The following is a 24684-nucleotide window of genomic DNA, read 5'->3' on the forward strand; positions in this document are numbered from 1 at the left end:
TATTTTCCATGTTCTGGGTATAATTTTTTTTAATTCTAAAAATGCTGTTCTGCCAATATGCAGACATAGATTTGAAAGGTACTACCAGGAATGCATCAGCCTAATCACCACAGTTCTAACAGCTATGATTTCGTTACAAAATGGCTAAATTGGCAACAACCCTACCACTCAGATTAGCTGACTTCTTAAACTCGAGTTGTGCACAGCCAGGTCCGTGTCAGTGCTCGTGCTTTCAACTGATGGCTTATAGACCAGCAGCCAGTGGATTCCGGACATCACTCTTTATTGGATTAGAGGTAATTCTAAATTCATGGAAGGTGCTTTAATATTTGTGCAGATAACAACACAGATGGACTCTGCTACTGTGATTGATTTTGGCTGTTCATTCCTCAATATGCAGTTCACTGAATGCCATTGTTTGAAGAAGGGTGTCTGAGTAAACACCTATGTGGACAGACCCATGAGACCCTTCACCATTGTCACTTACTTTAGTATTGAAATAAAAAATCAGAGATTGGTGAAAGACAGGGCACTGTACTGTCTTCTCGAAGCTGCTTTCCAGACTGAGGGGGTGTTATGTTGTCCTAAATGCGATCACATGGGTAAGGCACTCACGAAGAGCCTGGATATAGGAATACACAACCGGGGATATTTCTCCTCCCGCTTCCTTCATTTGTGTGGCCCTAGACTGAGCCCAGCACAGAAGGTGACCTATGGAAGAGGCTTAGGAATGTGACATTGTCTGTCCCTCCCCCAGAGCAGAGCATCAAGAACGGTGCATCCTGGAACCTTGGTCGAAATCTTGACTTTAGCTGGTGTTAACACTGTAGACTTGACAAAGTTCCTTAATATTCTCAGCTCTCTTTTCCTTATCTGTAAATGGGGCTAATAGGCACACTTTGGAAATGAAGATGTCATAAAAGTGCACACACTGTGTAAAAATAACGTAGTCATTCATTTTCTGTAAGATCGCTACCATGTACCTGCTCTCACAAGGTGAAATTCTAAATGAAGAGCCCTCGGGGAAGAGTCATGGCTGGTGGGCCAGGGACAGATAGCATTTTGTGTTTCTCAATGGGAGGTGCTTTTACAATCATTATTTATTGTCCTTACACAGTTCCATGAGGTAGGTGTTATTATCTGAACCTTCCAGATAAGAAAATGATCTTACAGAGAGATTAAGTTCATGTCCACTGTGTCTCACCAGCTAGGTGAAAGATTCAGAATTTTGGACCCTGTGTTCTTTACTGAACAAAAATATAAATTTGAGGTATGTGACCTTTATCCAAATAATGAAAATAGAGCTAATATTGACCGAGCTCTCACCATCTACCTTCCCTGAGCAATTCCGATTCTAACTTGTTAGGTCTGCAATAACATTACCTCTTTTCTATATGTGAGTAAGCTGTGAGGTTATCCAGCTTGTCACAGGTCAGGCAACCGGTAAATGGCTGCGTCAGAATTTGGCCTCAGGAAATCTTAGTGCAGAATCTTTGCTTTTAGTTCTGTACAGTATTATCTGGGGCTGGTTCAGCTCCGCCATTCTCAAGGATGGTACTTTTCTGCTTCGAGCTTCAGCTTATTAATTGGTAAAATGAAGCAGTCATTTAGATAAACCTTAAAATCTTTTCCATGAGTCTATCCAATAGACCGAATCGATGTTGTCATAATAAAAATCACAGGAGGGCATGTCCTGCAGGTCAGGCCCTTGATCACCGCTGAATCACGAAGTGGAGCTGCTCAATGCATAACAAGGGCTCTGTCCCTTCTCTGGCCTGTGAGCCGGGGACATGGAGCGGAGCCTTACTGGAGTCCACAGAAATGCATTATCTCTACAGTAGGGCTTTTCTGTTCTTTGTGGCAATTCCTTCCTGTTGATCTTAGAACATTTTTGCAAATTTGAGCTTTCTGTCATTGCCATCTGAATTAAAATTTATGTGGCAAAGGGATGGCCTATTGTGGGGGTGGTGGCAGTCCCAGGAATGATCTCATTGTAGATTTAGCACAAATGGGGTCTCCTCGGTCACCTTTTTTAAATTCCATTTAAGGACTAGCCCTGAAAAATGTCAGTCTAGACCTTCTAAGCTATGAGGCAGAATTTGGGGCAGAGTGTTTATGCTCAGGCATTTTTAATTTCAATCTCCTCTTACAGAAACTCAATCAATACATGTTCAAAACAGTAGGAAAAGATAAGCCCAGCCATGGGATGTGGGGAGAGAAGGGTGTTGCTGGCAAGGCATTGCTGCTTCTCTAGGAAGGCCTTCTGCCCCCACTGTGCCCTTAATGTCTGTTTATTGCAGAGACCCTTTAGAGAATAAAAAGAAAGCTCTGGGTTGTTTTCCTACCAAGATTCACACTCCCCTTTACACACCATCTAACATACAATTTCAAGGTTTCATGAACACCCAAACCTGTCTATGCCCAATGACTTTAGCTCAATGCTCTCTTCTCTGGGGCGTTGATGTATTATCTCCCATATTCACCTTTCTTTTTTCCCCATTCATTTTCCCAATTCCTTTTCCCTCCCACTGAAGTGCAGTAATAGCATCTTGGACAAGGAAGGGACTTTGAAGCCCATCTGGACCTGCCCCTCACCCACTCCGTATCAGCAGCCAGTGCATGTTACTCCCTCTACTGACAAGGCACTCACACCACACCGGTGTCTGCTCACTTAATTTAAGAAAGGTAATTACAGTAGAATTCCCATAGTTGAGGGCCCCCGTACACTAACCACCTTCTTAAGCTGAGCTAGTGTTCCCAGATCAGGTGTACATCACCTGTAGGTATCAGTACCGAGAGCCTACTTTCTGGTGTTGACAACCTTTGCATGTGACCAGTTTGTTACAGTCCCTTGGGTGTCAGCTTACCTCAGTTTACTGAGGTTCTACTGTATTTTATTTGCTAATAATTACTTCCTAATCATTAATAATCTGTTAATTCTCTTAGGAGCTTTTACATTTTGCTGAGCAGAATCCTACTTCCCTGTACCCTGGATGCTGTTGGGGCCCAGCCCAATTGCCCTTTGCCTGCTGTGCACCCATCCCCCAGCCACTGTGAGTGTGTTTAGAGAATTACCTGTTTGCTAAGTGAGAGCTGTGGGTGCTATGTACTGCCCCGTCCTCACCGGATGCAGACTTCGGACAGTGACAAACTGGCACAAGTGCACAGAAGGTCAGCCTGCTTGCTTCAAGGCAGTATTGACTCTGAGCTTCTTGACCTAGGAAAGTTGGTACTACAAAGGTTCTGGAGTGGGATCACCCATTGGCTAAGTGGCAATTGTGATAAGTGGGGTCTTGATAGTCTCTGGCAAATAGTAGCAGTGCCATTGCCAAGATACACACCTGAGGCGTCCTGGGCTAGGGAGACACCTGTGCAATGTCTTGAGTTTTGAGATGTATGAAGAAATAGCAACTTTAAGGACTATGGAGTTAGTTAACTGTCATAAGCATCACTGATCCATGTAAGAGAGAAAATGACAGTCTCAGATCCAACTATCAATAATTTAAAGAAAATTCAGAGGCAGAGAACCTCTTTGGAAGCTTTTAAAAAGAGCCCTCTCTCCTGCAGAGGGAAAGAGCAGGACTTAATTAGAAGAGAAGAAAACTTCAGAGAAGCCTGAAATCCCAGTCTAGGCCAGTCTTCTACAGAAGCAAAGCCTTCCTAGGGAAGGAGCGGGACTCTGAGACTTGAGAGAGAGCTGGGCATCTGCCCCCAAGAACCTTGAATTCCCAAATTCCCAAATCTGAACTCTCTCAGATTTAGCTTTCTTTCCTTTGTTGGAGGTAGCATACTGCCACCTTGGATGCTTGCACGAAGACTATGAGATGCCCTAAATAGAATAGGTGCCTTATGAAATGGCTCAGAATCTGCCTTCTCTCCTCTGGTCCCCATGTGCATTGTGAAGGTCAAATTGCAATATAAACCAAACCTTCTACTGTGGTAGGACAGAGACTGGGAAGCAAAATAGCTTCAGGACTGTGCTAATACCTTCGTATGTCTTGAAAGGAACTGGAGACTGTATCTTTGAGTGGGTTTCCAGAGGATAGAACATAAAGCTGGATAAAGGCCAGTTGAACTACATGGGGAGGCACTTTCCTATGATACAGCACTTAGTACCCTGAGGGCTGGAATGGCTCTCAAAAGCTTGGAAATAAGCAGTGGTCCACATGAGACAAAATACAGATGCTAGAATTGCGACAGCAAACTGTGGAAGGAGAAGTAGAAAAATGAGTGGAGAAGCGCGTATGGTAGGACGGGGCTACTACCGAAGACCGGGCAAGTTGATCATGCTCCTCACGAAAGCTCAGGACTCTCTGTTCCCCAGATGGTACGGAGTGTGCTGGTGGGCAAGGCACCAGCATCACTGGTAATCACCTAGTGTCTATTCTCTGTAGAGGAGAAGACACTGTGATTTAACTGGTCTCAGGATGACAGGTTATGATGCAACAGAGTGCAGGTAACGTAACCAACTGTCAGAAGTGAGGTAGGTGTAATTACTGTCATGAGCAGCAAGGTTGGAAAGGCAGACAGAGGCCTCACCCAGAGGTATATATGGAGATAATTTATGGTTTATAATTTAAATTTATAATTTAAAGGTTTGAAAGAAGTGCAGCCAAAAAATGCCTTGCTTAATACTATATATATATATATACACACACACACACATATATATTTAAGAGATTACAAATGGTTGAGCAAAAGGCTGAGGTCAGCTGTCTCTATGGAAGTTGTAATCTCTTACCCATTGCCTCCACCTGAGATAGTTCTCAGGCTCAGAGGCCACCAGATGAAGAAGAGTGGGTCCTCAGGGTGAAGAACTCTGAAACATCATGGGAAGTGTATCCAGTAATAATTCCTGCAGTCCTTTTCCATGGCTATACACTTGAGCATGCACACACGGGGGGAAGGGGAACATCTACCTCTTTTGAAAGCTTTTAGATAGACTCTTAGTTGACATTAATATTTGCTATGGGAGCATAGTGAGTATTAGATAACAAATAGGTCCACCAAGGCCACAGACTCACCGCTCACATCCGCTATAATTTGCAGAGGCATGCTTTGCGCTGGGCAGAACCCTCACACTCGTTCCTTGTTCTGCACAGTTAAGAACTACTATAAGAAAGGCCACATTAAAGCCCCCCAAACTGGCTCCTCAAGTAACTAAAAACAAGAACACATCCTAGCATGACAGCAGAAGTGCCACCTTTAGGAGTGATGGTCCCCATATCATATTCCTATTTATTTCATCAGTCTGGACCCTACAAAAACCAACGGATCATAGTGGGTGATGGTAAACCACTCAAATTTTACCAAGAACTGGTCTCAGTTGCAATAGTTACAGAGGATGTGGTAGCTTTACTAGGGAAGATTAACAGACTTGAGTGCATGGGGTGAAGCTATTGAACTGGCAGATGTGTTCTTTTCCATACTCATCCAGAAAGATGATTAAAAGCAACAATGTACATTATGGTCCAGTGCCAGGGCTTTTATTTCTCATGTTCTCTGTTACAATTTATTCAAAAAGGGCCTGGACTGCCTGGACAACTCAGAATGTCACATTAGTCTACAAAATTGATGATGTCATGTTAATTTGACCCAATAAACATTAAGTTACAAGTACTTTGGGTGCCTTGGAAAGACACGTACACTAATGAAGATGGGTGATAAATCTTCCACAGGTTCAGGACCTGCCACTTTGGAGAAGGTTTTCAGAACCCAGCAGTTTGGTGTGTGCCAGGGCATGTCTGTCAAAGTAAAGGACAAATTCTTTGACCTTGTTCCTTCTACTACTAAGAAAGAAGTACAGTACTTGAGAGTCCGCTTTGGAGTTTTTAGGTATCATATTACACACATGTGAATACTTTCTTTCTTTTTTTTTTTTTTTTTGCAGTTTTTGACTGGGGCTGGATTTGAACCCACCACCTCCGGCATATGGGGCCAGCGCCCTACTCCTTTGAGCCACAGGTGCCACTCCACACATGTGAATACTTTTACAACCCATTCAACAGGTGATGTGGTAGCTGCAGCTTTGGTTGGGCCTGGAATTGAGGAATTTACTACGGAGGGTCTCTGGCAAACCTTAAAAGGAGAATCTTAGACATAATCTTCATAGCTCTGGAATGAAACCCTGCTGTCTACAGGAGAGAACTGTGCACCATTCTAAAATCTTCTCTACATCCTTTTAGGGTCTTTGTTGAAATTGATCATTTGATTATGAATTATCAAGTGATCATGTGGTCAACGTGTGGATCGTGAGATGTATTTTGTCAATGTCATGAAGCTGCGATGAGAGAGCCTAGCAACATCATTAAACAGACGTGGTACCTCTAGGACCGTGTTTTTCAACCTGTCTTTATTTCATGGCACACTTGAACCCACGGTTAAATTTCCGTGGCACACTTAAATTATGTGGATCAAGAAAAGAGTAAAAGAAAGAATATATTTATTGTACTTCGAACTTCTTTCAAAAATAATTTAATTCATGATCTTTAAAAATTTTTGCAGTACACCTTGGATCCTCTCACGGCAACACCAGTGTGCTGCAGCACACCGTTGAAAATCACTGCTCTAGGATCAGGCTGGAGGAGGGCCAAAGGGCATAAGAAAACTACAGAACAAAAAGACTAAAACAGCAGCGCCACTCCTTGTGCCCTTGCCTTTTCCTTAATTCACTCCTAAGCTCTCATGATGGGGGCTCCCCATGACAACGTGATGAAGGACGAAGAAGCCTGAGTTTGGTTCATGGATGAGCTGGTTGCTGTGTAGTTACGGGCCATACAGGAATCACTGCTGCTATAATATAGCCTCGCTCAGGAATGCCCCTACAATATGATGGTGCACATTTGCCATATTTGAAAAAATGACAGAGAGAGAGAGAGAGGAAGAGAAAGAGGGGAAGAGGAAAAGAGATAGAGTGAGAGAATAGAAATAGACCTTAAAATTTTACTGAAAAAAAGTTAGACCAACTTTCCAGTTGCTTGTACGGCCCATACCTGCAACAACAGTACCATTGTTCGATGTTCCCACAAAAACAATGGGAAGAGCTTTAGTCATTGAACCTGGCCATTCATTTGGTGCATAGAGAAAAGTGGTTTGAAGTAAGAGTGTGCATAGACTTGTGGACAGTATGAATAGCTTAGTTTGTTGGTTAGAGACGACACTTAAAAAGGAGCAAAATTGGACACCTGGACATGGGAAGTCTGAGAAAGAGCCCTACGGCTAGAACCATGGATGTGGAAAGTGTGAGGCTCTTGCCTCACATGTTGGTGCCCACCAGACAGCATTCATGGCAGCAGAGACATTAAGCATCCGTTGGACAGGCTGACACAGCCAATAGACGTGAGCCGGCCACTGTCCTCAGCCACCATAGTTCTGTGCAATCCCCGCACAGAGATCAGCTACAGCAGCAGACATGGAGGCTAGTCATGGGCTCACAAAGGCTGGTTTAGCTGCTGCCACTGCCATCCTGCCAACAACAGGGATAAGTGAGGAGCCCCTGATACCGTATCATGTTTAAAGGATACCAACAAGTGGCCAATTGGTAGGTTGGATCTCTTTGACCTTAGAAAGGGCAGTAATCCATCCTGACTGGAATGAGCGTGTAGCACAGACATGGGCTCACCTTTGCCTGCCTGCAGTGCCTCGGCCTGCACCAATATCCAAGACCTCACACTTTACAGAAAAGGAGGGATGTGGCAGTGGGCACATTGTTACGGCATCCACTGTTCCTTCCTCATATCCTACCATCCAGAAGGTTATGGCTTTGGAGAGCGATGGAATAACCTCTTCCTTCAAAGCTCTTGCCTCAGCTTTGAGAAGAAACCATAAAAAGATGAGGAGCCCTCAGTATCTATTTTGCTGTAGCACATGCTACTACCAAATCAGTAGGACACAGGAATCTGAGAAACTAGGAGTGGAAGTAGAAGCTGCACCATTAATATCCACTCCAAATAGTCCAGAAATTGTGACTTTTTTTGCTTCTCATTTTTACCCATTTTTGCTCTGTGGTTTTGGAGGTCCTAGGTCCATGAGGTGACTGGGCACAGTGAGAGTATTCTTCATTTAAAGCTGTGACTGCCATCTGGTCGTGCTGGCTATCCTCAAGCTAGCTGACCATCAGCCAGTGAAAAGAGTTACTGGCAGGTGGTAGGATTGTTCCTACAGACTAACATCAAGAAGGAATATAATCAGCACAGAGATAATTCACTGGAGCACTTATTGGCACTCTCAAGCCTATTTGTAGAAGCAAATTGGCAAATAGTGTAATCATGGTTTCAGAAGAACATAATAACCAGGGTTTCAGATTCCTGAGGAATGAGAATTTGGGGCAACCTTCATCAGGCAGGTCATCCGGACCACTGGCTGTGCTGGCCCCAGGCAAGGGAGATGGAAAATGGTTTTAGAAGTTGGGCTGATGAGTATCAGGTACAGTATTGCAGTTCATTCCAATCAATCATTCTTTTTAAGTTCTCTAAGAAATTGGGATCAACCAAAATTCTAAAGAAGCTACAACTGGCTAGAGGGAAAATGTAACCAACAAACAGACCTAAGCGATGCAAAGGCTGGACTGTAATGACTAGTTCTGGTGACTCGCCCAGACTGGCTTTTTTTTTTTTTTAATATTGCAAATACTTTTAATTATACAAATTAAAATATTATGAGTAACTAAATTAATAAAAAGAATAGCCTCTTTCTGTGGACCACTCAGAATTGCTCTTGCTTTTCTGTAAGCTGGACTTCAGAGTATGAAAGGATTTCAGTTAAGAATCTTGTTATTTTTAGGTTAGTACATGTTATCTGAGTTACAACAAGAGTAACACAGTAAAGGGAATTCTGCCAGTGTCCCGTGTAAGCTATAATGTCAGGCATGACTGTGGAATGTAAATGAAACAAAGTCTAAAAGGCTAAATTTATATCAGGTGATGGCAGCAATAAATTAAAATGAATGCTAAGAATGATTAATCAGGTATATGTTACAGTAATTAACTCATTACACTTCAAAACCTAATTTCCATCCCGAATTTATCATAGATTCAGCATTGCCATTTGTTTTGTTAAAAGTAATATTTAAAGATTTAGAAATGACTAATTTAAGAACTATTACCCAGCTATAAGCATATGTTGATTATACACATATTTATTTAAAATTGTAAGAAAAATGTTAAATGAGGTTTAGCCAAATTTTTCCTTGGAAATATGATTCCTTTCCGGAGATTAATTGTGAAATCTTTCACTCCTTTCCCATTTCATAAATATAAAAATTCTTCTTTTTTTTCTTTTTTGAGTCAGAGTCTTACTCTGTTACTCTGATTGAGTGCTATGGCATCATAGCACACAGCGACCCCAAACTCCTGGGTTTGAGCCATCTTCTTGCCTCAGCTTCGCAAGTAGCTAGGACTCCAGTCACACACCACAAGGCCTGGCTAGTTCTTTAATTTATAGTAGAGAAGGGGTTTTGCTCTTCCTCAGGCTGGTCTGGAACTCCTGATGTCAAGCAATCTATCTGCCTTGGCCTCCCAGAGTGCTAGGATTACAAGTGTGAGCTACTGCACCTGGCCAACTCTGTCTCAAAAATAAAATAAGATAAAATAAAATAAATAAAACAAGGCTTCTGTAATTGGGCGGATAGGGAAAGAAGAGTTGAGATGAGAATTACGGCTTTACCTTTACTTGCTAGCAAATTATTTTCTTAACATTTGTCTGTTTCAAAATGCAAGGATACTTCAGATATTTATTTATTTATTTATTTTTTTATAGAGATAGCATCTCACTTTATCACCCTCAGTAGAGTGCTGTGGTGTCACACAGCTCACAGCAACCTCCAACTCCTGGGCTTAAGCGATTCTCTTGCCTGAGCCTCCCAAGTAGCTGGGACTACAGGCGCCCACCACAACGCTCGCCCAGCCATGTTTTGTTGTTATTGCAGTTTGGTTGGGGCCAGGTTTGAACCTGCCTCCCTCAGCATATGGGGCCTGCGCCCTACTCACTGAGCCACAGGTTCTGCCCCCCCTCAGATATTTTTAATATGACAGTGTACCCATAACTCACTTGCTTGGAATGTCAGCTGAGAATAATTCACAGCTTTCCTCTTGGGAGAACTGTCTGAGACTGAAAAAATGCCACTTCACTTTGGAGGCTATCCTTCTTCCTTTTGGGGGGAAATCTTCAACTAATGACTCCTGGTGTAGTGATATACAAGGCCAGTACACTTGACTCCAGATGGGATTGCATCTGTGGTGCAATTTGTCCCACAGAAGACACCAGAATGAAGCTCATCTCCAGCGAAGCCCATTTTGCTCCCCCCACTTGCCTAACCCCGCGTCCCTCCTTCCCTCCCTGCTCCGAGAATGCTTCCTGAATAAACCAGCTGAATAAATGTTTGGGGAATGCCACCTAACATACCCGATGGCTTCTGCTCCTTACATTTTATAGCCAGGTTCTTTCTACAATAAGAGAACGGCTTAAAGATGAGGGGAAAGAATGGTACACATGATTTAGTAACAATAAATTGTCTAACTCCTGTCTTTTCATCTGTGTCAACTCCAAAATTTAGATCTCTTGACATTCCTGTCTAAGCTCATTTCCTCTTTCTGGTTTAAAGAGCGCTGATCTGCTAAGGCATGGCATCACACGTGGTATTTCGAGGGTTTCCTTTCTTCCACTAGCCATTGCTCTGCTCAGATTCTATGGTCTGCTTCAAACCCCTGTACCCTTGTCTTATTATCTGTGTTGGAGTCTCTGCTTTGCTAGCCTGCTTGGTACTCAGATCTCTTCAGGACCGACACTTCTCATACATTAAATGGGTCTTGCTGGGATGGATAGTTCTGGCCCCAAGTCCTGTTTCAGCAACTGGTTTCTTGCTTCATACCAAATCTAGACACTCTTCCTGGACCTCCTCACACCTATCAGTTCATTCCACTTTTCTGGATGGCATGTCCTGCCTGCCTGTTGGATTTTCTCCGGGCACTTTCTCCAAGGGACGGCTCACCCCAGATAGCCTAGGGGGCTAATCTGGCTCTGCCCAAATTTCAGACACCCTTTGCTTCTTCTCAGATTTTTCAATCAAGTTCTGTGAGTTCTGTGAGGCCTTATAAAAGTTACTTAAAATGTCAGTTCCAAATTTCCTCATTAACAAATGATGTTAATAATTAGTTATGAAGATTAATCAAGAAAATAGTCATAAAGCGTTTAGAAGATGACCTGATGAAAGGTAGCCTTCGGTGGCGCCTGTGGCTCAGTGAGTAGGGTGCCGGCCCCATATACTGAGGGTGGCGGGTTCAAACCCAGCCCCGGCTGAACTGCAACCGAAAAATAGCCGGGCGTCGTGGTGGGCGCCTGTAGTCCCAGCTGCTCGGGAGGCTAAAGCAGGAGAATTGTGGAAGCCCAAGAGCTAGAGGTTGCTGTGAGTCCTGTGACATCATGGCACTCTACCGAAGGTGATAAAGTGAGACTCTGTCTCTACAAAAAAAAAAGAAAGGTATCCTTCAATAACATGAGCTATGTATGAGAGTTATTACCACCTTCCATGCAGATCTGTCAGGAAAACAGAAACTACTTAGAAATTTCAGAAAGAAAGGAGTTTAACACAGAGAGACTTAGACTTGCATATTTTGGAAGGACCTGGAGGGAGAAGATTTTGAAGGTCACTGCTGAATTTCAGAACACAGTGGAGTTTAGGAACCACAGGGAAGCCGCCACCTGTGGCCTTAGCTACCGGGATCGTGGGAGTATGTTGTTATCAGGTGCCAGAGAGCTTCTGGAAATACAGTCTGTCTCCTAATACTCATTTGCTTGCACATAGCTGAAAATAATGACTTTTTTTTTATGTTTTACAAGTCTTATGTAAATGCCTCATTGGTCAAATGTAAGTCTTGGAGAAGGAAGAACATGAAAAATACAGGTTCTAGGCTTTCATCCCTTGCGGTAAAGTTGAGAGCTTAGAAGGGCAGGGATGGCACTGAATATCAATAGCCAATGTGTACTACAGTTAGTATCATTACTAGTGTTGTGAGTTTCTCTCCAGCTCAATTTGGTTAGAAATCACAGACAGTGAAATCTGTGGACAGTGAGATCTTCTGAGAGAGAAGTCAGAGGATGTGGTAATTGGCAGTGGCCATCATGGTCTTTCTGGAAAAATTTGAGGAAGCTCAGTTGGATTATCTACATGGAGGACTGAACAAGTTCCAAATAGAAACCAAATAATTGACCTTAATAAAGATATGCTGAGAGTTTGGTCATATACATTTTGGGGAAATTTATTGCTAAGCCTCTGGAAGCAGCCAGGAAAAAAAAAAAAAAACAAAAAAAAAAACAACTTTCAGAAACTGAGATGCCCATGGCAGAGGAAACATCGTCTCATTTGCTCTTGCTGCTGACACTGCAGCCCGTTTCATTTCATCACACTTGTACCCAGCAGTGATGCTCCTCTCTGTTGAACTTAGGAATGACCTCTAAGCCCTGGCATTGCCTACAAAGAGATCCAGATGCAAGGTGTTATCAATCACAACACTACTCTTCTGAAGCAGGGGTAGGAAGGACTAAATTAAATAGCTCTGGATTCTCAGGGGCTTGCACTGTGCCTGTCCCATGGAAGGTACAACAGTATGGTTTGTTAAGGGAGTGAAATATTATTTAATACAATTGCTACACTTCATTAACCAGGGCTCCAAACTTGTATAGCAAGCTCGTTTCACTGAGAGTTCTGATTACTGAGAGGAAAACCGCAAATGGCAATCAAAGGTTTTCGGGACTGTGAACATGAAGCTAGAGAAAACTGGGTTGGGAACTCCATGGAGCCAGCTGTGAAGCTCTCAGGCACACCTACATTACCTTAAAAAACACATGGGGTTCAAGGGTATTGCATACATGTTGAGGAAATAAGTGACTTGTGGAACTGTCTAGGCCCTAAGGCAGGACAAAAATGTATCCTGGGAATGCTGAAATGCTAAGTGTTCCTCAGGCCAAACCCAAAGGATGCTTGTGATACCTCTACACTAGAATTTGTCAGTAAAGAGGCGAGCAAAAAATCCCTTTTGGATTATCTAGAGTCACAGAATTTCAGAGTCAGGGGAAGTTTGGGACACTACCTAGCTATACTTTTATCCAAATTATCCAAATTATGTGCAAATTCTCTTTTTATATTTTTCCAAGAAGGTACTATCCATATCACTGTCATACTCTCCATTTCACTTCCTTTGAAAAAATTTGTTTGGATCTGACATTTACCCGTAACCACTAGTGTTTCAGTTTATTACTCCACGGAGCCCCGGATGTCTTCACCTCTATTTCTCTCCTTTCTTAGGTCTTAACTAGAGAAAACCAATTGTCCATATACCTTAACCTACTCTTTGCCGTGGGCCATGCAATTATAAGTAGTCAAATCAAGATAGGGTACCAGGGTTGGTGGAGAACCGAACCTGGTCTCCTAAGCATGACATTCCAGTGTTGGGCCAACAACACATATGTGTACTTGCACAAATGTCGTTACCTACTTTTTCATCAAAGTCAGGTGTTCCTCATTAAATTTTGGTCCCTAGAAATACCCTTCACAAGAACCTTTTGGAAGAGGGGCAATTCTTTCAGGAACTCGCAAACTCTGAAAGGATTGTGTGCAAAGTACTTCCGCTTCCTGGTAGACTCATTAACTACACGACTGGAGCCAGAGGGCTTTAGTGAGAGTTTAATAAAATTCTCTCATTTTATTAAAGGAGCATCTAAGCACCAAAGGGTGAGGTGGTGGTGCAAGTTCTTTCAGCTGGATATTAATAGCCAAAGAGTCAACCTTCAGTGTCAGGACTCCAAAATCCTGTTTGTGTGAGCAGCAGTACCCACCACTGTGTAGGTCACAGAGTGTACATGAATTGTACATATGGAAAGACTGATCAATGCATTATTTTTAGAAAGTCTGTATTTTGGCTTTCAACCCTCTTTGGAAACCTAGACTAATATACAACTGTAATTTTCTTTTGATTCAGTAACTGACATCATTCATGCTGTCTATGTGGACACGGATTATACCAGATAAGAACAGAGGTGAAGGGATAGGTAAAGGAACTCCTCATTCCAACTGAAGACACCGTAGACCTGGGGGTAAAGCCACTAATACTCTATGAGTCTTCAGATACTAAGGCTAGGCAGATTAGAGGCAAGACTTGGACTGACCATTCCTTTATAGATGTTTAAAGTCTGTTATCGCTCTAGGATGTGGAAAAGACTAAGAAGGCTAAAACCCGGATTGATACAGACAGACATAGACTTGAATTCAGAGAGAATTAAAAATACATTTACTTTCCTCTAAACTAGAAGTAAAGTGTCAATTTTATTAAGTTTTTCAATTCCTGGGTAGAATAAAGAGGTTGCATTTTATAAAGCTATTTTTGGGTTTTACTAACTACAATCACCACGTGGTTCAGATATAAGAGCCAAGCACTAAAAGCATTAGATGGGATTCCTTTCCGTAGAGCCTCGCGAACATAAAATTGTGGCAACAAAGCACTTGCGTTGAAATGTTTCAAAAGCTTTTTGGAAAGTTGCTTGAGAGAAATACATTTGAGTGTTTTCAAAAATGAAACACATGCACCTATTTCCTTAGACAAAGATAGCAACACATGGATATATCCTTACCTGGCCCCTAGCCTAACACATAATAGTAATTGAGTAAGAACCCTTTATTATTATTTAAAACTTCAAATCAATAGGAAGGTATAATTGTTTAGGTTACAGGGTTTTCAATTCTAAGGTAAAGTCCAAGTTGTAGTTGAGCCCTTCACCCGGGGGGTGGGGGGTGGGTGCTGAACACCCTCACCTTGTGTCCATTAGCTGAGATCCCACCGATTGTCCCCCACTCCACCTTGCCCTACTCTCCCCTCCCCCTTGCTAGACTATAAGTGTGTTTTTCTCTGTCATGTGGGCATATAGTTGTTTACACAGGGTAGCCATAAAGTTCATGTACAATTTTAGTAATACACTATGTATATTGGTTTCATGTTAGTATTGAAGTGCTCTTAGATGAGTAAAATCCATGGGACCCTCTACATTACACTACTTTTTTATTTTAACAAGCATTTATTTTGTGGCTATTATATGATTAGGTCCCTTTCAGGAATTACCATCTTAAAGAAGGGAATGACCGCCTTCTTCTTCTGGTATTCCAAATGTTATTAATAATGCTCCTTAGATGTAGAGAGAGAAAGAAGGAGGGAGGGGTGGTGGAAAGGAAGAGCAGAGAGAGGGAAGGAGGGAGGGGGTGGGGGTCTTGGTGTGTGCCACACCTTTTGGGGGAAAGACACAATTGTAAGAGGGACTTTACCTAACAAATACAATCAGTGTAACCTGGTTTCTTGTACCCTCAATGAATCCCCAACAATAAATTAAAAAAAAAAATATGCTCCTTTTATGAGGTCCAAGGAGGAGATCCCAGAATCACAGTTTTAGAGCTGAGGGGGGCTGACCCACTTCTTTCCCCCTCAGGTGTAGCCTTCTTTAGTCTTTTCCTCAGGGGCCCAGGGCCAGTTAGAACTAAAACCTATTCTTCCGATGTCTACTTTAGGTCAGGTTTTTTTTTTCCCTCTACATTATCTTCATCATATCAGCCTGTATTTTAGAATGCTATAATGAGATTCTAACATAGAGCCTCCTTGAACATGGATTTTCATGTTTTAAGGTTTTGAATGTTCTGATTAATGGCAATATTTTTCATGGACTACTTCATTCATGTAGTCAAGTATTTATTTTGAGTGCTAACTCTGTTCCAATATGCTAGGCTCTTTCATGGATGAAGTATCAAAACCCAGCTCCTTCTGTTAGCATAGGAGTCTTCTGCAGGAAGATTTCCCTGAACCAGAGCTGCCCCTGTAGGCTCACCCCCAGCACCACACCTACCGTATTATATAGGAAATGTCTTGTTACTAAGTGGGCTCTTCCATTATTCTGTAAGCTGCTTGTGGGCAGAGACCATGTTTTACTCATCTTTTGGAATATCCTTGCTCACCACTGCTGTCCCAATGTTATTTGAACTGCACTAGCCTGAACTCATGACGTATTTGGGAGAAAAAGTGGTAACACACAGCTTACTAATTCAACACATGTTTTGGACTGCACGTTTGTGTCCCCTCTAAATTCATTTGTTGAAGCCCTAACCCAGAAGGTGATGGTGTTTGGAGATGGGCTTTGGGGAAATAGTTAGGGTTAGATGAGGTCTTGAGCTTGGGGATGTGGTTTGATGCCATTAATCCATTTTTATAAAGAGTGTCAGAGCCTTCCCTCTCTCTCCTAGCATTTGCACGGAGAAAAGGCCATGTGAATACACAGGGAGAAGGCAGACAGCTGCAAGCCAGGAAGAATCCGAGCCGGAACCTGACCATGCTGGCACCCTGATCTCTGTTTTCCTTCCTCTAGAACTGTGATAAAATATATTTTTGTTGTTTAAGCCAATAAGTCTAAGGTAGTTCTTTATGATGGACTGAGCTGACTAATACAACATATTGTACTTTTAAAAAACTTTATAACTATAATGAAAATCATGGTATTTCACAAAATTACAACATTTAACATGTCAAGTTTTCTCTGTATTTTTGTGAGCTCCCTAGTCTAGTTGGATAAGACTGACATTTAATAAACACGACTTGGTTTGGGTAAGAATCAGCACTATTTAGTTTCTTGTGGCTGTTTTAATGAAGTGCCACAAACTAGGTGGCTTAAAATAGTATATTTGGAAACGGTAAAAGATGGCTGACTAGAGACATTGCTTATTAGAGCATCACAGAGGGAATGAAGGTTTTCAGATAAAGGAGAAGAGAGAAAGGACACATCTCAGAAAGATGTCAGAGAAAGTAGTACCAGGCCCTCCTGGGGAACCTCATGGAAGAAAATTGTGAAGCAGAGAATAAAGAGGAAAAAGGGGAAAAAAAAAAAAGATATCAGTGAGGGCTGAACCCAGAGAAGCTTAGAACCCAGTGAAGGGGGAAGGGGGATCCTTTTCTCCTTCCCACACACCTTTGGTGATTAATGGGCTACCACATTTCTGGGAAGCATTTCCACCCCCACGAGCCCAAGCACTGCCACAACTGTGAAATTGTGGGGAGAACGTGTGTGACCCCCAGAGCCTGGACATTTTGTGCGGAGTTTTGCTGTAACAAACTCGCTGGCATCCTGATCTCAGTTCCTCTGCTAAGAGGCCAGAAACCTGGCTTTCTTCTATTCAGACTCTTATCCTCACCCCCAACCCATTGCAATTGGGAAAGTAGTCTGTGCCAGGAATTTGGGGAACAGCTCCTTCTTCCCAGCTGGCGTGTCCTCTAGTCTAACATTTCTGCAGTGAGTGAGGCCCATGTCTTTCCCCTTGAGAACCTGCGGTGGACCCAGGGTGCCCACCCTGGGTTCCCCACCCAGGGTTCCCCACCCAGAATTCCCCACCCAGGGGCATTTCCCAGAGGTGCACACCAATGGGTTGTACATGCAGGCCAGGTCCTGTGCTCTCAGGACTCAGGTGGGTTACTAGAGGACACGGGGTGTGGGGGGGCAGGGAGATTTTGGGGCTCAACTTAGGAGGTAAGAGAGCCCATGTGGGTGGAACTAATGGAGGAATTCTGTGGTGGTCCCAGATGCAATGATCTTGGAGAGTGCCCATGCCCCTGACTGGAAAGCCATGCCATCAGACTAGGTGGGTCTTTTGGCAGGGAAGAGCCTAGCCTATCATGTCACGCCATACCAACCAAGTGTCATGTGTTCAGACACCCATTTGCAACTGTACTGAGGCCTCTTTGCTTGCTTGCAAACATGCATCTGAGGGCAGGAGTAACGCAAGAGGGACAGAGATCACTCCTGAAAAGGGACACTAACAAAGGGGCTTCACGAGGGCCGGGAGGGAAGCTTGGCCTACGGAACACAGAAGTCTGGGGGTTCATAGAATGTGAGTATGAAGTAACCTACGTAACCAGTGACCAATAAAGAGAGTCAACAATCAATGACCAGTAAAAAAGGGCTATAATGCCTGGAGGATCAGAGAGGCCAGCAAAGACCTGTGACCAGTTTCAAATAGAAAGGGGTATTTGTGCTGCTGCATGGCTTTTGCACCTCTGTCTGTTTTGCCTTCTCTCCTTCATGTGAGGGACCCACTTCCAACTCTTTGGAAGTGCTCTAAACTTTCTCTTTGTCACACTGAAACTTGTGCAGGTTACTTTTGCTCTCTATTCATGCTGCCTGTGCTGCTCCAGTATTATTTTCTGTTTCCATTCTTTTTTGCTTTCAACTACTACTGTGCCTCTGTTGAACCTTCTATCTCAGCCAAGTAATCTAACAACGTCAACTGGGTTCAGGGAACCAGAACCCCCAACCCCCAACAACTCTTGTAGCCAGTCAGGGAATGCCAGGCCTATTCTCACAAGCAGCCTTTTGGGTGTTGAGAGCTTGCCTTGATCCTCCTCCTAGCAGCTTTCCCTAGTAGCTGGGAAAATGAAGTTGGATCCCTGCTGAGGCTTTGCAAAGTCTTCCAGGCTTGTCCAACCTAAGCAGGACCAACCTTGCTCTCCACCCACATTTGCTATGGTGGAGAAAAAGTGACCCCCTATAGCTAAAAGGCCCCTCCCAAAGCCTTGGGCATTCAATTGCTCCCCTTGAGGCATTAGAGCTACTTACAGGCACAAAAGAGCGTCTCTGCAGTTGACTCTTTCTGCCAGCATAAACCACTATCAGGAAGAACAACTCTATAGCTCATTACAGCATCAACCAACTCAATCAAATAAGGTGTGGGCAATTCTTACTGACAAGCATCACCCACCACATTGAAGGTTAAACTAGGTATCCTAACATAATTCATACGTCCAGGAAGAAGTAAAGATAGCAGGATAGAAACAACGTGAAGGGAGACTGCTTTTTAAGAAAGAAACCAAAGTTCCAGGTGGCTCAATTTGTGAGAGGGTAGCCCTCTTCCACTGCAGACTTCTGGGCTGATAGGAATGCTGCTCAGAGTCTGTGCAGAAATATCCTTCCAAACAGCAGGTACAGCAGAGATCTGGGGCTGGCCAATCCCAGGTTGCTGTAACTGACGTCATCCTGATAACTCCGGTGCATGAAGACAGGTCATGCAGGGCCCCGCCTTTTAGGAGTAGCCCATACATTACCCCTGCTGGGCTGGGGAGGGAACAGATGCTCCCCTGTCTTGTGTCCCATGACTGAGGGGCAAGCATGCCTCCTCCCTAGCATGGGAGCTGAACATAGGAAAATCCCCAGATGCCACAAGCATTGTTTAGGAAGCCTGGAGTGACTGGCTCAGAGGGTCACAGGTGTGGCAACTCTGGCCTGCCAATGTGGACACTGTACCACTGAAATAAACCCCTGCCTGCATGGCTGGACATTAGCAATCCCCACACTGGTGGAACAGCTCCCCGATGGAGACAGCTCTACCCCTGGGCTCTGAAGCTCTTTCTGTGTTCAAGTTTGAAGCATTGCCCCTGTGCTTCCAGGGTTCCCACTGGGCCTGTAACTCCACCCCTGAGACTCCAGAATTATGGCTGGACCCTAACACCCCACCACTGAGTCCCCATTAGGACTCAGGGAGTCCCCATCAGAACCTCCCTGAGGTTCAACACTTCATTCAGGATACTCTACCACTGAAAAGCCGTCTCTTCTGGACTTGGTTTGAGAAAGTCCCTAGTAAAGGAGAATAGGTACCCTGTAATTCTATTAACCCAGAGCCAAGATAAGGGGAGCCTGATGAGAATAAATAGCGAAACTAGTTCAACACCTCCCGAAGGAACACACTTTCCATTTGCAAGGAAATTGATGAAATGACAGAAATGGAATTTAGAGTATGTATTGTAAATAAGATGGGTGGAATTGAAGAGAAAGTTGAAAATCAGGAAAATAGAAGCAAAAAAATGTACTTCAGGAAATTGATAAAAAATGAAAAAGTCTCTAGGGAACTAAAAAACACAAGAAAGTATGTAATCAAACTTAAAGGAATAAAAAAAACTTATTTAGGGAATTTCAAAACACAGACAACTTAACAATAGGCTAAAAAAGAATCTCGGAGCTTGAAGACAAGGCTCTGCAGATAATCCAGTTGTTCAAAGAGGACGAGAAGGGCATAAAAAGTCTTAGCAATCACTGCGAGAGGTATGAGGCTATGTGAAGCGAACCAACATTTGAATTCTATGTATCACTAAGGGAGAAGAAAAAAAGAGTTAAAAACACGGAAAGCCTATCCAATGAACTTAATTGAGGAAAATATTGCTGGTATTGCCAGAAATTCAGACACACACTTACAAGATGGACATCAAACACTGAGAAGACTAATAGTAAATAGGTCATCTCTAAGACACATAGTAATCAACCTTTCCAAATTCAAAGTGAAGGAGAAAATTTTGCAAGCAGCAAGATGAAAGCATCAAACCACCTACAAAGGAGAACCCATCAGTCTAACTTCTGACTTCTCAGTGGAACCTTTATAAGCCAGACGAGATTGGGACTCATCTTCAATCAACTTTAACAGAGCAACTGCCAGAATAGAATTCTGTATCCTGCAAAACTAAGTTACATAACTGATAGAGAAATTAAGTGTTTTCCAGACAAGCAAACACCGAGGGAATTTTTCATGATCAACGTGCCCTGCACAAAATACTCAGAACAGCATTAAACACGAATCAAACAGATACTCACCAATGTAAAATTATCTATAAACTCTCCCCAAACTCACAACTCTTATAAAACAAAGGAACAAGAGGCAAAACGAAGCAACGAGGGACTACTCAACAGGATGAACAGGCCAACATCCCACAGATCAAGGCTATCAATTATTATTAACAGACTGAATGATCATCTCAAAAGACACATGCTGGCTGAATTGAAGAAAAAAAACAACTCAAGTACTTCTGTTTCCAGGAAACCCATTTTATACCAAAAGGACACATACAGACTCAATGTGAAAGGATGGAAAAAAGTATTCCACACAAATGGAAATCAAAAGACAATGGATATAACATTCTCTCTCTTTTTTTTTTTTTGTAGAGACAGAGTCTCACTCTACCGCCCTTGGGTAGAGTGCCGTGGCGTCACACGCTCACAGCAACCTCTAACTCTTGGACTTACACGATTCTTTTGCCTCAGCCTCCCGAGCAGCTGGGACTACAGGCGCCCGCCACAACGCCCGGCTATTTTTTTGTTGCAGTTTGGCCGGGGCTGGGTTTGAACCCGCCACCCCCGGCATATGGGGCCGGCGCCCTACCCACTGAGCCACAGGTGCCGCCCAGACAATGGATATAGCATTCTCATATTAGATAAAATGGACTTCAAGCCAATAAAGGTAAAGAAAGACAAAGAGGGTTGTTATATAATGGTAAAGAGAATGATTCAACAAGAAGACATAACAATCCTAAATGTAGATGTGATGAACACAGGAGCTCTCAGATACATAAAACAAATTTTATTAGAGCTAAGCAAAGAAATATAGCACCATCATAATTTCTGGGAACTCAACACTCCACTGTCAGAGCTTGACAAACCATTAAAGCAGAAAATCAATAAAAAACAATAACCTTAAAGCAAACTCTAAATCAAATGTATCTAACAGGCATTTGCAGAACATTCTACCCCAAATCTCAGCAGCACGTGGGATGTTCTCCAAGACGGATCATATCTTAGGCCACAAAATAGTTCTTAACAAATTTAAAATATCCTAAATCATACCATGTAATATCTCAAGATATAACAGAATCAAATTGGAAATATGTAACGAGAAAAACACTCAAACCTACACAAAACCATAAAAATTAAACAATCTGCTGCTGAATGATTATTGGGTCAAGAATGAAATCAAGATGTAAATCAGAAAATTCTTCGAACTAAATGACAAAGGTGACATAAGCCATAAAAATCTATGGAATATGGCAAAAGCACTTCTTGAGAGAAAATCCATAGCTTTAAATGCCTCGTTGAGAAAGACAAAAAGATCATGAATTAACAAACTATGTAACAAACACCTCAAGGAACTAGAAAAAAAAAATCAAATCCAAAGCTAACAGAAGAAATAAAGAAGGTTAGAACAGAGCTAAATAAATTGTAAAATAAAACAAAACAAAACAAAATACAAGGCATTAACAAACAAAAGTTGGTTCTTTGAAAAATTAACTAAATTGACAGAGCTCTTTCCAAATCACCCAATAACAGAAAAGAAAGGACCTAAATAAGCTGAATCAGAAATGAAAAAGGTGATATTACAACTGATACCACAGAAATACAAAACATTATCCGTGAATACTCTGTAAATCTCCATGCACATACACTAGAGAAGGTAGGGGAAGTAGACAAGTTCTTGAGACAACCTCCCAAGACTCAACCAGGAAGAAATAGAACTGCTGAATGGACTAGTAATGAATAGTAAAGTTGAAACAGTGATAAAAATCCTGTCAATTAAAAAAAAAAAGCACTATGGGCCAGAGGGATTCACAGCTGAATTCCAATCTGACCTAAAAAGAAGAGCTGGTACCCATAATAGAGAAATTATTTCATAAAAGTCAGGAGGAGGTAATCCTCCCCAACTTATTTTGGAAAGCCAGTATTACCTTTATACCAAAGCCAGGGAAGGACACAACAAAAAAACAAAACTACATAACAATACCCTTATGAATATAGATGCAAAAATCCTCAATAAAATACTAGTAAACCGAATTCTACAGCACATCAAAAGGACAAAGTGGGCGTTATCCCAAAGATGCAAAGAAGGTTCTACATATGTACATGGTAAATCAAAAAATGTGATTCACCACATAAACAAATGCAAAAACAAAGACAATATGATCACCTCAATAAATGCAGGAAAAAGCATTCAACAAAATCTAGCACCTTCTCATGATAAAAATCCTGAAGAAATTAGGCATAAAAGGAACATATCTCAGAATTATAAAAAACATATATGACAGACTCACCATACTGAATAGGGAAAAGTTGAAAGCATTCCCCCTAAGAACTGGAATGAGATGAGGATGCTCACTGTATGCTCTATTGAACAAAATACTGGACGTCTTAGCCAGAGCAATCAAGCAAAAGAAAGAAAGAAATGGTATTCATATCAGGAAAGAGGATGTCAAACTATAACTCTATGTTGACGATATAATCTTTTATCTAGAAAACCCCAAATATTCCACCAATAGTCTCCTGAAATTGATAAATAAATTTAGCAAAGTCTCAGCATATACAACAGTGTACATAAATCACATTGTACCATTTACAATAGCTACCAATAAAAACAAATAAATAAAAACGCAGGAATATACTTAACCAAGGAGGTGAAAGATCTCTTTAGGAGAACTATGAAACTCTGAGGAAAAAAATTGCAGAGGATATAAACAAATAAAAAACATTATGTTCATGGATAAATAGAATCAACCTTGGAAAAATGTCCATTCTACCCAAATTAATTTATAAATTCAGCACAATCACCATCACATTACTAATGTCATATATATAGAACATATCGCTTTTTTTGGGACCAGAAAAGAGCCCAAATAGCCAAAGCAATTTAAAGCAAAGAGAACAAATCTGGAGGCATTCTATTTCCAGACTTCAAACTACCTTCAAAGCTATAGTAACCAAAACAACATGGTACTGGTACAAAAATAGAGACATAGACCAAGGTAACAGAATAGAGAACCCAGATATAAAACCATCTATCTAAAGCCAATTGATCTTCAACAAAGCAGAAAACAATGTAAACTGGTGAAAAGAAAACGGAAGTCTATTAAATAAACAGTGCTGAAAAAATTGTATAGCTACATGTGGAAGAATGAAAAAGGACCCCTACTTCCCATCACTCACAGAAATTAATTCAAGGTGGGTAAAAGACTTAAATCTAAGGTATGAATCCATAAGAATTTTAGAGACAGATAAAGAACATCTTTTACATAATGGTTTAGGCAAAGAAGACCCCTGTGGCAATCATGGCCACAGCAAAAATTTATAAATAGAATCCAATTAAACTAAAAGCTTCTATACAGCCCAAGTGCCCATTGACCCATGAATAGATTAACAAATTGTGGTATATGTATATCATGGAATACTATGCAGACATAAAAAGGATGGAGGCTTCTCATCTTTTATGTTTACCTGGATGGAGCTAGAACATACTCTTCCTAGTAAAGTATCTCAAGAATGGGGAAAAAAAGTATCTAATGTACTCAATACTACTATGAAATCAATATATAATCACCTACACAGTCATATGAATGGTAAAACATAACTATAGTACAGAAAGAAGGAGGGAACAGGAGGGGAGACTGGGGGAGGGAGGGCATTTGGTGGGACCTCACCTAATGTGCATAATGCAATGGTACATTTCAAAACTATTAAGAATAGAGCATAAATGTCTTACCACAGCAATTAAGTAAGCGAGAAGATGGTTATGTTAATCAGTTTGATGTAAACATTCCAAATTTTATATCAAATCAGCACATTGTACCTCATAAATGCATTAATGTACATGTTATGCATTTAGTTAAGAAAAAATAAAGTAAAAAAGTAAAGTAAAAAAGTAAAATAAAGTAAAAAAATAAAGTAAAAAAAATTAGTTATGATTTAGTAAAGAAAAAATAAAGTAAAAAGGAAATAAAAAGCTAATATAAAGCTAAGTAAACAACAGAGACAATAGACAACCTACGGAATGGGAGAAAATATTTGAAAGCTACATATCCAATA

Source organism: Nycticebus coucang, chromosome 14 (assembly GCF_027406575.1).
Source record: "Nycticebus coucang isolate mNycCou1 chromosome 14, mNycCou1.pri, whole genome shotgun sequence".
Classification (NCBI taxonomy): domain Eukaryota; kingdom Metazoa; phylum Chordata; class Mammalia; order Primates; family Lorisidae; genus Nycticebus; species Nycticebus coucang.